Genomic DNA, 16,147 nt, shown 5'->3' on the forward strand with positions numbered 1-16,147 from the left:
GAATAAGCTGATCCAATAGTTTTTTTTTTTAATCTCAGTACTTCTGTTCCCATGAAAACAATGTTCCTAGGCTAGCCCACTACAAAATAATTTTATCCATAGTGATTTTTTAAAAATTATTTACTTACTCATTTTTGGTTGCACTGAACCTTCATTATTGGATGTGGGCTTCTTCTAGCTGTGGCGAGTGGGGGCCACTCTCTAGCTATGTGGCGGCTTCTCATTGTCGTGGCTGCCCCTGTTGCAGAGTGTGGGCTTTAGGGTGCTGGGTTTCAGTAGCAGTGGCCGCTCGTAGACTTAGTTGCCCTGCAGCATGTGAAATCTTCCCAGACCAGAGATTAAATCCATGTCCCCTGCATTAGCAGGCAGATTCTTAACCACTGGACCACCAGGGGAGTCCATCCATAGTGATTTTTTTTTAATGCACTTTTGTAGCAAAAAAGAAGCAATTTTATTTCAAACATCATAAAATGTATTTACCCAGGTTTTAAACAGGTACCCCTCTCTCCTGCTCAGACTTGCTTGATGGAATCAGGGATATACTATGGGTTACTCCAGGGCTGTGGAAGCAGCGTAGTGTAGGATTAGATGAAGAATTTTGGAGCCAGACTGCTGAGGTTGGTACTCCATCCCTGCCCCCTACTCTGGGCTCCTGGTAGGTAGGCTACTTACCTTTTCAGTGACCCAGTTTCCACACCTCTAAAATGGGGATAATGATGGTAACTATCTCACAAGGTGTCCAGTACTTAGAAAAGTGCTAAATAAGTGTCTGCTCTCATTGTGATGGGTGATGCAGATGGTGGAGATGGATCTAATAGGAGCGGGTGGGGTTGAGGACAGGGCTCCAGCCAAACTAAATTAGGTAAAAGTCCTGGGATCAGTGGTTCCAGAAAGTAAGCATGTAATGTTAGGAGAGTTAAACTGGCCAACAAAGGGAAAGAAGAAAGACTGTCAATGTAGCTGTGACCTGCAGTAGCATTAGGAAGAAAGGACTTAGAGAGGGAAGGGAAATTCATGGGTCATTTTTAAAAAATGATTTAGGGAAATGACTTTGCTATTTTTCAGTTTTGAGACCAAGTCTAATTCCTTAGCTACTTTAAATTTGAGTTTTCTTATTTTATAAACTGAAAATAATAGTGTTAACCTTGCAGAGCTACATAAAGTTTAGAATGACATATCTGACATGCCTGGGACGTGAGAGACCTATTCTTCCGTAAAAGTTATGTTGTAAGGTACTTCTGGCAAAATCGCTGTTTCGTTTTGTTTTTCTCAGCCCTAGTTCATCTCTTTTATATCAGTAATCCATGGTCACTTTTGAAAAACAGAAAATTAAAAACAGTTCAGTCATTTGTCCAAGATCGCACAGCTACAAAATGGTTAAGTTGGAATTTAAAGCTTGCAAGTGTAGCTCTAAAGCCCTTGCTCTAAACAGCACACAAATTTGTTAATCCCGATGGAAATAGTATCACCGTTTCATTTCTTAAGACTCCTCACAGAAAAGAAACAGTCTTCTGTTCCCACACCGTGTTTGTTTTGATCTCTGTATAACTGCTTGGGTACTGAAAAAAAATGGAAAGGTGACCCACGCCTTTGCTTTCTGTGCATCAAATCTTGTCCAGGAAACCTCGTGTATCTGGCTTGTGTTCCCTGCAATTGCTCCAAGGATGGAATTTTGCCTTGTCATCTGACCCAAGCCTAAACTTAGGGAAAGTAATGAGAGTGAGCCAGTTTTTACAGAAAAGCTGACTCTAGTGAAACGTTTTTCCCCCCAAGTCAGTTTTTTATTTGTATTTGATCTCTTCTGAATGGTGTTTGGCCCTCCTCTTTGCAAGTATTGCAGTTTCGCTGTCCAGCAAGCAGTATCTGGTAGGAGTTTTAATCAAACCCTTTGCCCTTCTTTGTGCTCGAGTAAATATGGTCAGCTTTCTTCATCCCCTCAGAAACGCTCCTACCCACTTCAGCATAGCTGCCCCACACCGGAAACCAAACACACAAACCTAAGCAAAGAGTCCAATGGCAAGGCTTATTTCTTTCCTCCTTATTCTGTGAAATATTTACACACCATTTACTCAATAGAAAACTGAAGCCATTATAAACAAACCCAGAAATAGGTGCTTTATAACCCCTGTGTGCCAGCTAGGTCGCTTCAGTCCTGTCCGACTCTTTGTGACTCCGTGGACTGTAGCCCGCCAGGCTCTTCTGTCCATGGGAAACTCCAGACAAGTGTACTGGAGTCGTTGCCATTTCCTCCTCCAGGGGATCTTCCCTAGCCAGGCATCAAACTCGCATCTCTTATGTCTCCTGCGTTAGCAGGTGATTTCTTTACCACTAGCGCCACCATAGCGAAAAGATATAGACAAAAAACCAGCCACGAACAAGATTTCATTGTGCGGTTATTTTATGTGTACCTGGAAATGACATTTTTAACAGCTCCTGTTTCCTTCTATCCTTTCCGCTGTCTCCAAGTCTTCTCCCCACCCCCACTTAGCAAAAGATAAGGCTCCTGTTTGCACGAGGGCATTTACATAGGCACGTCTTTCCTGGAGAAATATGGCAGCAGCTGAGACAGCACAGGCCTTGTTAATACTTAACACTGAGTAAACAGGGCAGGTAATGACCACTGTGAATACTTCCCAATGCAGTACAGCAACACAGTTGACAAAGATCAGGAAGAAAAAAAATGGCACTGCTTTTTTCGCAGGGGGAAGAACTTTCTGAGGAGATGTGAAAAAACAAGGGCCTGGCATAGGTCCTGTGTCTTAAGGCCTTTGTCCCTGGGAGCACTGCTGAGCCCTCTCAAAGCTGCTGTTTAAGGATCTGCAGTCTCAGTACTGAGAAAGATGGGAACTTAGCAGTAGACTCTGTAGTACCAGGAAATCCTCTCTTTAAAGTACACAGACCTTTAATATTTCTCCAAGAAAATGAAGCAGTCAGATTAACCTACCTCAGTATTATACTGCAGGCAGCCTTTTATGCCACCTTCACTGGGGACACTCCTAGCTGCCCATTGCACGCTGAAGCTGTGTGATGCATCTTTTTGAGGACCTTGAAATATTTGCTGTAAAGGACTTTGGTACTTTCCAAGAGTAACTCATGGGAAACACCTGTTAGATTAGGTCGGGTTTTCTGAAAAGATGCTGAAGGGTCCAGTTTGTGTGCAGTAGAATGATGAAGCTCTAAGATAGATTCAGGGCATCTCCAGGGAGCTTGCTTATCCTGTTGACCGTCTTCATAAGCAGGAACCGATCATCTGGGTGACCAAGGAGGTGCCCATCTTCTGATGCGAGAGATTTAAGAATCTTTCTGTTCATTCATTCATTCTCATTCTTCCATCACTCTTGGATATTCCCTGAGCATCTGCTATGGATCAGGCCATTTTTCTTAGTGCTGGCAATAAAACAGTGAACAAAATATCATCTCTGCCTCAAAGAGCTTTAGATCCTTTGGGCAGACAGAGAAGTAAAGGGCTAATTACAGTATGGTGAAACAGTTACAAGACACATGAGATATGCTTCACCTAGACTTCTAAGGGATCTGGGAAGATTTCACAAAAGAAGTGTCTTAGAAACCTGTTGATTTAGTAGGAGATAGTTAGTCAAAGGGCTTCCCAGGTGGCGCTAGTGGCAAAGAACCCTCCTGTCAATGCAGAAAATGTAAGAAATTCAGATTCCATCCCTGGGTTAGGAAGATCCCCTGGAGGAAGGCATGGCAATCCACTCTGATATTCTTGCCTGGAAGATCCCATGGATGGGGAGCCTAGTAGGCAACAGTCCATAGGGTCGTGAACAGTTTGACACGACTGAAGTGAAACTGTTGAGTGGGGAAGTTTTCAAGACTGAGAAAATACACCAGATCCCTGGAAAAGGACATAGGCAATTCGGGGAATTGAAAATATTTCAGCATGGCTGCAGGGTAGAGTTCAAGGGTAACTTAAAATGAGTCAACAGAAACCACTTGGAACTCAAGTTGATTAAGAAGCTGAGGTTTAAATAACAATTTAGAAGAGGAAAAAAAATCATCCTCCAGTGACTAACTTTTCATATTAACAATTTAAGTTGAGAGGTTAAGATTTCATGTTTCTCTAAGTAATTTTTTATCTTTTAGTTTTTGATCTTTTAAACTTTTTTATTTATTGTCAGTTATGACTACTCTTTGTTTATTACAATCATAAAAGTTGAGAAAACATATAGATGCCCAGCATTAAAGGATTAATTACATTAATTGGTAGCAAGCTAAAACACAGTATGAAAAAAAAACTTTAAAAAGGCATTGAGGAATGATCCAGTTTTTTCAACCCATTTTTTTTTTAAAGTTATTAAGACATGAGTAGGACTTCCCTGGTGGTCCAGTGGTTAAGAATCTGTCTTGTAATGCTGAAGATATGGGTTCGATCCCTGGTTGGGGAACTAAGATCCTACCTGCCACAGAGCAACTAAGCCTGTGCACTGCAACTACTGAACTTGCATGCCGTAACTAGGGTCTCTGTGCTGCAATGAAAGATCCCTTGTGATGCAGCAAAGATCCTGTGTACTGCAGCTAAGGCCCAATGCAGGCAAATAAATAAATATTTAAAGAAACATGAGCAGCAGAGACCATTTCTAACTCATCTTCCTGCCTCCTTCAGGGCCAGGCAGTACTGGATAACAGACTATCAAAAATGCTTGTGGACACATTAACGAATGAGTTGGGGAAGACTAAGTGTGGCCACAGAGGCTGTTGGATATTTCATTTCACAAAAAAATTAACCACAGAAAATGAGTTGCATGAAACTGGACAAAACTATTTTGATTAATATAATATTTGAAATTAGTGATCTAGGGCCAAATAAATGCCCAATGTGAAATTAGTATAATTTAGTGAAATTAGACATGGAAAGGAATGAAACGATGCCATGTGCAGAGACATAGCTGGACCTAGAGACCTAGAGATTGTCATAGATAGTGAAATAAGTTAGAAGGAGAAAGATAAAGATCGTATAGTATCACTTACATGTGCTAAAACAATAAAGATGAAAACCAATAAAGATGAACTTCCTTCCAAAGCAGAAATAGAGTCACAGATATAGAAAACAAATTTATGGTTATCAGTGGGACAGGGTGGGTGGGATGAATTAGAAGATTGGGATTGACATATATATGCTACTATGAATGAAATAGGTAAGTAATGAAAACCTACTGGGATAGCACAGAGAACTCTATTCAGTGCTCTGTGGGCGACCTATATTGGAAGGAAATCTAAAAAAGAGGGGATATGTGTATCCATATAACTGATTCACTATGCCGTACAGCAGAAACGAACACAACAATGTAAAACTTCGACATGCCGAAAAAAATTAAACAAGACAAAACAGAAAAAGAGAGACAGGATTGTTTTCCTTATTTGGAAATTTATCACTGCTATAAAAATATTGAAGTAGACTTTTGACTTGTTTATCATATATTGTAAGGAGATACGTGGAATCCACTCACTTTCCACTTTGGTACTTTTGTATGAAGACTTGATTTTTTTATGGTGTCTTATACATTATTGATGCTTTTGAACTGTGGTGTTGGAGAAGACTCTTGAGAGTCCCTTGGACTGCAAGGAGATCCAACCAGTCCATTCTGACGGAGATCAGCCCTGGGATTTCTTTGGAAGGAATGATGCTAAAGCTGAAACTCCAGTACTTTGGCCACCTTATGCGAAGAGCTGACTCACTGGAAAAGACTCTGATGCTGGGAGCGACTGGGGGCAGGAGGAGAAGGGGACGACCGAGGATGAGATGGCTGGATGGCATCACTGACTCGATGGACGTGAGTCTGAGTGAACTCCGGGAGTTGGTGATGGAGAGGGAGGCCTGGCGTGCTGCGATTCATGGGGTCGCAAAGAGTTGGACGTGACTGAGCGACTGAACTGAACTGAACTGAACTGACTAACTGCAGGAGACACAGGAGATGCTTGTTAGATCCCTGGGTCGCGAACCTCCCCTGAAGTAGGAAATGGCAGCCTGGAAAGTCACATGGACACAGGAGCCTGGCGGCCACAGTCCATAGGCTCACAGAGAGTTAGACACAACGGAGCACATGTTTTGAGAATCTTTATATATTTTAGATAGAATTCTTCTGTCAAATAGGTGGTTTGCAGTTATTTTCTCCCAGCCTAAAATTTGTCTTTTTTCCCTTCTCTTGTAAGAGTCTTTCACAAAACAGAAGCTTTTAGTTTGGTGATGTCTAGCTTATTAAATTTTCTTTTACTTATTCTGCTTCTGGTATGAAGTTTACAAACATTTTGCCTAGTCTATATCTTCAAAGATTTTTCTCTTTCCTGAAGGAAAGGAAAATCTTTTTTCTAAGATTTACTTTGACATTTTATATTTAAGTCTGTGACTCATTTTGAGTTAATTTTTATATAATGTGTGAGGTTTGGGTCAAAGTTCTTTTTTATCCCTTACCTATGCAAGTTTAGTTGCTCCAACCCATTTGTTGAAAAAGTTATCCTTCCTACGTGAAATTGTTTTGAACCTTTGTGAAAAATCATTTGAACATATTTATGTTGTGTAGATGTCTTTTGGATACATCTGTTCTGTTCCATTGAAATACTGTTTATTTCTCTATTACTACTGCGGTCTTGATTACTGTCAAGTCTTGGCATTAGGTAATTGATTCCTTTCATGTCATTCTTCCTTTAAAATATAATTTTGGCTGTTTTGGTTTCTTTATATTTTTATACAAAGTTTGGGATGTTCTTGTCTTTAAAAAAAGAACTTGCTGAGATTTTGATAGAAATTGTATTAAACTTTTATATCAATTTGAAGAAATTGACGTTTTTATTGAAAACTATGTTGAATATTTCAGTCCATGAATTCAGCAAGTCTCTCCATTTTATTTAGAACTTCATTGATTTCATTTATCGGTATTTTTAGTTTTCAGCATATAAGTCCTTACATGTTTTGTTAGATTTCCGTCTTTTTTCTTTTCAGTGATTGTAAACAGCATTGTAGTTTTAATTATGGTGCCCATATTTTTTGCTGGTGTATAAAAATATAACTGCATTTTGAATGTCAGTCTGGTGTCTTGCTACCTTGCTGGTCTTACTTAAAGTTGGAGGAACTTTTTCGTGGCATCCTTACTGTTTTCTGCATAGACAGTCGTGTCCTCTGCAAATAGAAACAGATCCTTTCTCGTCTCTATACCTGCTATTTCCTCTTCCTGCCTTATAGCCCTGGCCTACACTTCTAATACTGTACTTTATTGAATGACAGTGGTGAGAGCAGACATCCTTGATTTGTTCCTGATTTTAGGGAGAAAGTATGCAGTCTTTCAGCATTTAGGATATAATATTTTATAGATGCTCTTTATCAACTTGAAGAAGTTTCCCTCTGTTCCTGAAAATTAAGAATTTGAAAAAGAGTTTTGAATATTAAAAATCTTATATAGATTATTATTGTTTAGCTTAAGATACTCTTATAGAGTTTATCTTCTTGCTAGTTTTATATACCTTTAAGACTTATGCAAAACCAGACAACCCAGAGAGGCAGATTTTTTTAACTGCCATTTCATAAGCTATATAAAATTTCATTTCTTTTTGCTGTTTGTATTTGACTTTGAGTCCTTTTTCTTTGTTTTGTTTTTTTTAACACATCAATAAATGATACATTTATACCATAATTGACTAATAGAAGCCTTTTAATTTATACTTTAATATATATTTATAATGAGCATATAAAATATTTTTTTAAGTGTCCTAAAATTAATTTCAGTTGAAAGTCAAATTAATCTTTATTTGATTTGTGCTTGCCTTGTTTTCACTCAAAATTTTGTTGAGAATATGCAGTTTTACTTTATCCTATAACATTAAATTTCACCAGACCTACTCATGAAAAGGTCTATTTCTTCAAGGCAGACTATGAACATTGAACAAGTATATTTTCAAATTATGAAAAACTATAATAACAAAATGTTTAACTCATATAAATTATATTCCATTGCAAGCTACTGAGTCACTCAACAACATAAAAATTTTTCCCTTACATATTCTTCTATATTGTCATCCAGACTCTAAGCACCACCAGGGATATTGTCACTTCTTTCCTGTTTATCTCATACAGTGAGGCGCTCATTTGTATTTGCTGAATGACTGAATAATTTCTAATGGCTGTGATACACCATTGTTTATTTAAGCTGTTCCCCTATGTTGGACATTTAGGCTGTTCCAATTTGGGTGAAAATGATAAACATAAAACTAAATCTTTGTACTCCCTCCTGCTTTGATGAGTCATCTCATTTCAAATTAAGTTACATCTGCATTCGACTTTTGGACATCCATCCAAAGTCTGGTCATTTTGATGACTCCACTCTCTGGTTGGTTGGATACTTAACGTCAAGCTGCTTAAGAGATGAGGATATGGCGTTGCTTCACTGTTCTACTGTTGGGAAGTCGGAACAGTGTTGAAGGGTGAGTTCTTTAAAAGAACTGAGAAGGAGGTTGACCTGGAAAGATTAAAAATCTGTGACTACAAGACTGATTTAGCAGAAGGTGATGGAAAGGTGGTTCCAAGCTGTGTAGCTTCTGCGATGCTGGTCCTGTAGAGATTGGCTCTGCCTATACAACCAAAGGAAGCCTCCTCACATGCTGGAAAGTTGAAAGTGTAGTGGAGTATACATGTCATTCCTCTCAGAAGAGGCAAGGAGCCCCAACACTATTTGCTGACATACATTTATTGACGACGCCTGATGGTCAAGAAGGGGTCTCTTTGGGGGGCTGTGGAGAGGTACAGAGATACCAAAAATATGATGCTTGCCCTCAAGTAACTGAAACTGGGGAGGTCAGACTGAAGTTTTGTGCTAAGAGCTCAGCCTCCAGAATTAGGTAATCTAAGTTTAAACCATGCCCATTCCTGGGTATATGACTGTGAGAAAGTTATCTAAGTTCAACAAACCTCAGTCTACTCATGTGTAAAATAGAATAAAGATACCATTCAAGGCTATTTTGAAAAATAAATAGAAAAAATGCATATAAGACTCTTGGAACAGGACTTAGCATGAAGTCGGTATAAATTTTTTCTCCAGAAAATTGGCACAGAAGACAGTGCAGCATTGTGTCAGAGATAATATAGAATTTCAGACAACAGAAGGATTGCTTATGGCTAGATTAAAGGGGCTTCCCTGTTAACTCAGTTGGTAAAGAATCTGCCTGCAATGTAGGAGACCCCAGTTCAATTCCTGGCTTGGGAAGATCCCCTGGAGAAGGGATAGGCTACCCACTCCAGTTTTCTGAGGCTTCCTTGGTGGCTCAGATGGTAAAGAATCCGCCTGCAGTACAGGAGACCTGGGTTCGATCCCTGGGTTAGGAAGATCGCCTGGAAAAGCGAACAGCTACCCACTCCTGTATTCTGGCCTGGAGAATTCCATGGACAGAGGAGCCTGCTGGGCTACAGTCCATGGGGCCTCAAAGAGTCGGGAATGACTGAGCGAGTCTCACTGTCACTGTCAGTGAGATTAAGGAAGATGCCACAGAAAAGGTAGAATCTTAAAGGACAGTTGGAATTGCAGGTGGCTGAGAGAAAATGTAAGGGAGGTGCTCCAGATAAAGAGATGACATGAGCCCAGGAAAGAGGAAGAATGGAAAGGTGTGTCTGTGCTGTTGGAGGTAGCCCAGGTGAAAGGGTGAAGATAAACTGAATTATGCGGGTGTCCCTGGCAAGCTAAGCATCTGGCTCCTGAATATTGTTGAACATTTCCTAGTGGGATGATAAGGGGGAAATGATTTTCTATTAATAAGATTAGTATACCTTTCTCCAGGTCTTCTCCTGTGGCTCAGCAGTAAAGACTCCACCTGCAAGGCAGGAGACATGAGTTTGATCCCTGGCTGGGGAAGATCCCCTGGAGGAAGGCATGGCAAGCCACTCTAGTATTATTGCCTGGAGAACCCCATGGACAGAGGAGCTTGGTGGGGTACAGTCCATAGGGTCACAAAAAGTCAGACACAACTGAAGTGACCTAGCACACATGCATACCTTTCTCCCTGTTTCTTTATGTTCAAAAGAAGATGTCTATTACATGCTCTGAATGCAACATGATACTGTAACTTATTTGGACTTGCATTGCATTTTACAGTCTTCTTTAATCACTCACAACTGGATATAGTTGGTTGTCCGCACCACAGACAAAGGTAATCTTGGAGGATACAGTCATGTGGTTTCTTTGCACGGGACATTGTTTCCTTAGATGTTAGTTGGTCTGGTTTACATTTCACTAGTGAGTAAGGAATTTGAGGGTAGAAACCTGAGTTAACTGGCTCTGTATTTCTGGTTTATTAGTAATGTTTCAGTGCCCCCTATGGGATCTCATTAGGTGTCCACATCATTGGAGAAGAAAGATGAAGGATGGAAATAGAACCCAGAGCTGAAAAGGTAGACTAGAGCCAGATTCTGAGGAAACTTGACTCACTGGCTTAAAAGGTAGGGATTGTAATTGTTAATCCAAGAGGTCTCTTGGAAGACCGCTAAACAAGTGCCCACATGGAGTGTGGGAACATTTTGTTTTGGTGATGAAGGGTGTCAGTGACTGAAGGCGGAAAGCTCCCTTGAGGGTAATTTCAGAAATGTAGGTCTGAGGTCATAAATGCTGCCTTTGGATGGCAGGACAGCATCTGGAAGGAAACTGAGAGCTGGGACAGGATGAAAAAAGAGTGGATGGGCTGGATGGCTGATGATAGAGAGGAGGCTGGGGGAGGGAGTGAGCGGGGACAGTGGAGACCTTAAGTCACATCGACCTTCCAGGTATGTCAGTCACCACAGCCTGTAACACTCACAATTTATGTCCTCTGGCAAATACAAGCTGATAGACTGTCATACATCAGGGGAGCCGAAGCTTCGATTTCAGAAGCAAAACTCCTCTTTGAATCTAAACAGCACCCCTTTTATCTCCTTTTCCTCATTGAATTAGTTCCAATGTAAAAGTTTTTTGGTTGCCAAACTTGCAAAAATTCTATTTCTCAAAACTTTCCATTTTAAGGTTCCTTTCTCACGAGAAAATTTGTCTGATGGAAGAGGTATTACATAATACGTAAGTGAAACCTCTATAGACCTTTTTAGAGGTTTATGTTACTTCTCTAATATATGTAAAAATTAATTTAGACTTATTAATTCAGAAATTTTTATAATTCAGACAAGTAGAAATTTTCCTTGTGATTCTCCATGAAAAAGGTTTTCCTCCCTTTCCCCTTATTTTTCCCTTTTGGCTTCCCTGGTAGCTCAGATGGTAAAGTGTCTGCCTGCAATGCAGGAGACCCAGGTTCGATTCCTGGGTGGGGAAGATCCCCTGGAGAAGGAAATGGCAACCCACTCCAGTACTCTTGCCTGGAAAATCCCATGGACAGAGAAGCCTTGTAAGCTACAGTCCATGAGGTCGCAAAGAGTCACGACGGAGCGACTTCGCTTCACTTCCCTTCCCTTATTTTGCAGAGGTAGAATGTTTAAGATGGGTTGAATAAGAGAATGAACTGTTTATAGCACTTTGGGAAAATGATTAAGAGCTAATAAAAGCATCTCTTCTCCACATATAGAAACTTGCCAAGCTACAGATGGACAGAGAAGTTAGAAGTATATAGCCAAACATTAAGCACTAAGAAAAATCATTAGGACTCTCAGTGTACATGACCCAAAAAGGGGAAAAAAAAACCACCCCTCTTTGGAGTATAACTAAATGAATGGCCTTTATCTACTTTTCAGAATCATCAAAGTATAATATAATATTTAGGGCCTATATGCCTCATATATTGTTGTTGTTTAATTGGATCATTACTTCATTAGTTTTCTTTATTTCGAATTAGAAATAGCTTCGTTTTTTATTGTGTGGTTCTGAAGCGACTTAGCAGCAGCAGTGTTAAAGAACCTGCCTGCCAATGCAGGAGACGTAAGAGATGAGAGTTCTATCCCTGGGATGGGAAGATCCTCTGGAGAAGGAAATGGCAGCCCACGCCGGTATTCTTGCCCGAGAATCCCATGGACAGAGGAGCCTAGTAGGCTATGTTCCATAGAGTCACAAACAGAGAGAACTGAAGCGACTTAGCACGCACATAGGCCGTGTTCAAAATATTTTGACATTTACTTTCTTTTGATTGATCCTAAAGGATTTTTTCTAACATGAGTGGTTCTTATGAAACTACTGTGGATACGTGCATATACTCAACAAAATGCATTCAAGGAGATACCTTAAGGACTTACTACCCTTGGCAATAGTTATGTTTTATTGATTTAGTTCTAGTTAGTTATGGGCTTGAAAACAAATAGCATTTCTTTGAATGAAAAATTCCTAATTCTAATTTTTGAATGGTGCAGACTTATCTTCCCCCTACAAAGAGAATGAATTAAAGAGCAAATATGACTTTACTAGCAAATAAGTATATATTTACATATTCAGTTTGAATGAATGCTAACATTTGGAAAACACTTCTGCCATATGGCACAAACAGAGATGTGTGTGTGTGTGTATATATAGGTGTACTTATCAGTGGTACAAATTTCCAATCACCCCAGTCAAAACATCTGATTTAAGTTTGTTCCTGACGCTGGATGCCATAGATGCAGTTTGGAATCAAGTGAAATGAGCCTTTTTAAGGAAAGTCTAGAACTAACTTCTAAACAGGGACCTAGTGTTTGTAGTTGACATAAATGCTTTTTTTTTTTCAAGTGGGGCATGGTGGAGAATAAAGGATGAAGTTTTTCTGATGCTCCTTCACTTTAGTTAGTATATTCTGTGCCATTTTCATGCATGGAAGGGTAAAGCTACCTTTTTCGCTGGGAAACATTTTTAGAATGTGGAGGAAGCCGATGAAAGCAGTGCCTATTTCCACACCATCTTAGTTGAAATCAATTTCTCTGAATAGCCAGAAGTTGATTCATTTTCTATAGCATCCAGCTATCCGCTCAACAAATGGTGAGCCCGGCCTTAGGTTGTTTAAATAATAGTATTATGCTAATAGAGCTTCCCTCATGGCTCAGCTGGTAAAGAATCTGCCTGCAACACGGGAGACCTGGGCTCCAACCCTGGGTTAGGAAGATCCCCTGGAGAAGGGAAAGGCTATCCACTCTAGTATTCTGGCCTGGAGAATTCCACGGACTGTATAGTCCATGGGGTCGCAAAGAGACGTACATTCTGTCTCAAATGAGTTTAGCTTCAAATGATAAAATTCCTTGATTTCAGACCTGCCTTTGTTACTCAGGACATTTTTGTTGAGTGAAATAAACAACCAACTCTTGTGCCTGGATCACTGAGATTAGTTTCTTTGATTTAAGAACTTCTTAGTGAAGTGATATTTCAGATATATTATTATTATACATGTTGGAGGAGGAAACGGCAGTAATCTTGCCTGGGAAATCCCATGCAAGGAGCCTGGTGGGCTACAGTCCATGGGGTCCCAAAGAGTTGGACACGACTGAGTGACCGAGCATGCACACGCACGCAGAGCGCACATAATACGTTACTGGTGAGTAAGAGAATTCACTCATGTAAAGACTGTTAAACGCTGATCAGCACAGTTGATTGAGGACAGGACACCTTATAGGAAAAGATGTCTTGCTAACCAGAATAAGAGACCTAGGAATTTGCTGGGGGAACACATTCTATTTTAGCTTCCCTGGTGGCTCAGACGGTAAAGAATTCCCCTGCAATGCAGGAGAACCAGGTTCAATCCCTGGCGGGGGGCTGGGGAAGATGCTCTGGAGAAGAGAATGTCAACCCGCTCCAGTATTCTTACCTGGAGAATTCCATGGAAAGAGGAGTCTGGCGGGTTACAGTTTATGGGATCACAAAGAGTTGGACACCACTGAGCGACTAATGCACACATGTTATCTAAGCTGAACTGTGGCATGGACTAGGGAAGTGGATCTGGATTGGCAACATTTGTGATGAGACGGCTGCAGGAATCTTACTCTAAAAAAGTGAGACAGCTCAAGCAGCAGGATGAAGTCTGGCAAATGTGGGCTTGTTGAGCCCTGACTTTGACCCCACTCTGTGCCTTCTGGCAATTCCCAGTTGATAAACCCAAATTCTAGGGACTGAGACGCTCATTACATGTTAACAACAGGCGCGGGCTCGTGTTCTAGCCCAGTATTAGCTATTGTTGGACTTGAGCAGATAGATGCCTACAGATGTACAGTGGTGTTACACAGACTGTGTTTTGGGTATCGGTCATGATGTTATACTAAGAACTTAAATTCACAGGGGTAACTACCATCAAGTCAAGGTTAGGAAGACATTACAGTTTTAAGGAAAACTGAATGTTTTAGATATTCAGAGAACTCCAGCTTAAGCCAAATAAATATACAAATTATAATTTATGAGCAGTTTCCGTGTCCCCTTTCTGTCAAATCCACTGGTAAAGAGCTTGTGGCATGGGGAAGCATACAGTGGGTCTATATCCCTGTGAAGAGGGGGCACGGTTTGGGGCTGAGAGGAAAATGTGTTCTGTAGCCGGATCAGTTGTGAATCAGGTTAATGAGAGAGTGTGTGTGTGTGTGTGTGTGTGTGTGTGTGTAAAGGTTGTTTACAGATATGGATCCATCTCTTTTTTCCATTCTCATAAATTTTATTTGCTTATTAGAGTAAGACACATTGAGATTATCTGGAAGATGAACTACGTATATTCAGTATCTGAAAATCAATATAAAGGCAGGCTTTTAACTTGTGAGAAAAAAAGAATAAGATTTCTCATTTGCCTTGTCATCTCTTGTCTGCCAAAGTTTCTCTTTGGAGCTCCGTTAGGCTCCATGGCCATAAGGGAATAATAGGTGGTAAACTATTTCTAATAAACCTCCTTTATTTGAGAAAATATTTGGTCAGAAAATGTTTAGTCCTCACCATGTGATATGATTTTAAAAGGTCAGGAACCTGTAAACACCATGTGAAAACATTAAAAAAAAAAATTCTAACTCTAGAGTAAATATCACAAATATGAATCCTAGACATTGGAATCTCTTTTCTCAGCAGTCCAAATTGACTTAACAACACCCAACAATGCCATTTCTTACTGATGAAAAATTCTCTTTGATAGTAGGGCCAAATGAATGCCTGTGAGTTTTTGAATTAATGTGGCCGAAAGGGCCATGTCCCTGAAGAGGCAGGCTTTGTGGAGATGTTAGTCAAAGAGCAGAGAAGCTGTGTTGGTTGGTGGATGGAAGCCAGTGGCTTCTCTAGGGTGGGATGGGAAAGGCAGAAGGTCAAGAATTGGAGTCTGGTAAGACTAGTATTTCCCCCCAAGTCTCTCAGTTAGCTGTTGATGGATGAGAGTGATCAGCCTGGTCTTCCAAGGCTTTTCCGGGCCAGTGACTTTGGAATACAACCTATACATAATCTTTTGTTCCAGAGATTTTAAATAGATTGAAAATGGTTGAAAAGGCAATAGTAATTGATACAGGAACACCTTTTCAATTATTATTTATTTTTCTTCTTTCTTTCTAGATCGCCCAGGCTTCCTTGCCCTGCCCCCAAATGTAATAGAATTCATAAACATTTCCTATCCTCCTTTTGCTTCCTTTTCTGTATCTTTATTATTATTTTAGCTACTAGGAATTGGCATTAGGACGCATCCGAGGAAGTGGAAGCTGATTATGATTTCTAAGAAGACCCACCCAGTTTTCTTTGGAGATTTTCTTTGGCCCTTTAAGTGAGAGTAGACAATTTTCCTCAAGTTGATGGCAGATTTGTAGCTTCTGTGAAGTCTTTTCACCCTTCATTACATATCTTTTTTTCCTAATCTTTTTAAAATCTTACTTTTCTAGTAGAGATTAGTTTTCTCTTCAGTGGAAGCTTCTGAGCCAGGCTATTTAAACTAAATGTAGCTGAAAGATTCCTTTGTATTTTCTTTGTGTGACATTTGGCCCCAGCAGTATACAGGGCAACACCTTATGTTATAGGATACGTGGAATTCAGAGATTCCTTTTGAAAATTATTACCCACCTCTATCTCATTATACCACCACCATTGTGAAGCTTCTTGTTTCTCATGTGAAACCGAGTTTATGTCCATGTGTATACAGTATCTTCCTTGAGGGGTTGTTGGGAGGCTTCTGTGTTAGTGTGTTAGTTGCTCAGTTGTGCCCGACTCTTGGTGACCCCATGGACTGCAGCCCACCAGGCTCCTCTGTCCATGAGGTTTTCCAGGCAAGA

General features: G+C 40.2%; 1 protein-coding gene and 1 non-coding gene across 2 annotated transcripts in view; both read left to right on the plus strand.

Moving 5' to 3' along the window:
- The window catches only part of MAML3 (mastermind like transcriptional coactivator 3), a 446,211-nt gene that overhangs the window by 136,696 nt on the left and 293,368 nt on the right, over positions 1-16,147 (plus strand). The gene's annotated exons all lie outside the window — the stretch shown is intronic.
- Positions 11,223-11,294, plus strand: TRNAC-GCA (transfer RNA cysteine (anticodon GCA)). The gene has a single exon. It is a non-coding gene; the product is annotated as a tRNA-Cys (tRNA).

Source organism: Capricornis sumatraensis, chromosome 17, assembly GCF_032405125.1.
Source record: "Capricornis sumatraensis isolate serow.1 chromosome 17, serow.2, whole genome shotgun sequence".
NCBI lineage: Eukaryota > Metazoa > Chordata > Mammalia > Artiodactyla > Bovidae > Capricornis > Capricornis sumatraensis.